The sequence below is a fragment of the Aplysia californica genome, unplaced genomic scaffold (assembly GCF_000002075.1).
Source record: "Aplysia californica isolate F4 #8 unplaced genomic scaffold, AplCal3.0 scaffold00223, whole genome shotgun sequence".
NCBI classification, from domain to species: domain Eukaryota; kingdom Metazoa; phylum Mollusca; class Gastropoda; order Aplysiida; family Aplysiidae; genus Aplysia; species Aplysia californica.
The window spans coordinates 39,528-40,383 of record NW_004797493.1 but is presented as its reverse complement, the minus strand read 5'-3'; the positions used below and the strand labels follow the sequence as shown (position 1 = coordinate 40,383).

The 856-nt window shown below is 45.3% G+C and overlaps 1 protein-coding gene across 1 annotated transcript in view; it reads right to left on the bottom strand.

Annotated features, from left to right (window-relative positions):
- LOC101860657 (deubiquitinating protein VCIP135) overlaps positions 1–856 on the bottom strand; it is a gene marked incomplete in the record, with an annotated part of 37,204 nt that overhangs the window by 28,570 nt on the left and 7,778 nt on the right.

Genomic DNA, 856 nt, shown 5'->3' with positions numbered 1-856 from the left:
GCAGGAACACGCCTGGGGACAACCCATGGGATCACATACGAGATGAGGATCTATCATGATATACGAGATGAGGATCTTTCATGATATACCAGATGAGGATCTATCATGATATACCAGATGAGGATCTATCATGATATACGAGATGAGGATCTATCATGATATACGAGATGAGGATCTATCATGATATACGACATCAGGGTCTGTCATAATAAATGAGATCAGGTATCTGTGATAATATATTAAATGAGACCAGGTATCTATCATAATATACGAGATCAGGATCTATCATGATATACGACATCAGGATCTATCATGATATACGACATCAGGATCTATCATGATATACAAGATCAGGGTCTATCAGAACATATTGGACTGTCCTGGAGAGCTCCGCTGTTGGCCCATACAGCCTGTTGGCCAATGGTAAAATCTGTGAGTCGCATCCGACACAGAACGGCTTCTCTTCTCCCTGAAGGAGGTATCTGTGTGTCAGGGCCGTGTGTCCGATGCACAATCGAGTAAAAATGACTTCGTCTCTTCTGGAGAGGCCCGAAGGTTTTCGTGTTGAGGACCCAGTTTGGTCATGATGCTGTGACAGTTTTTGTCCGTTTGTTTCTCCCTGTGTGTCTCCCACAGATGAGAAAAGACATGAGTAGGTGAGCAGTGCCAAAGCTTTAGCCTCTTCAACACGACATTAGTGGACCTGGCTAGAAAACAGATGACAAGCCTCGCTCTGAACAAGCAAGCCTCGGATGAATAAAGTAGCAATGCCCACCGAGCGCGTTTTGTTCTGCCGATTTTTTACCCCCGCAGCGGGGGTGTTTCGTGGGACGCACGAACGCAAAGGTTGTTGTCT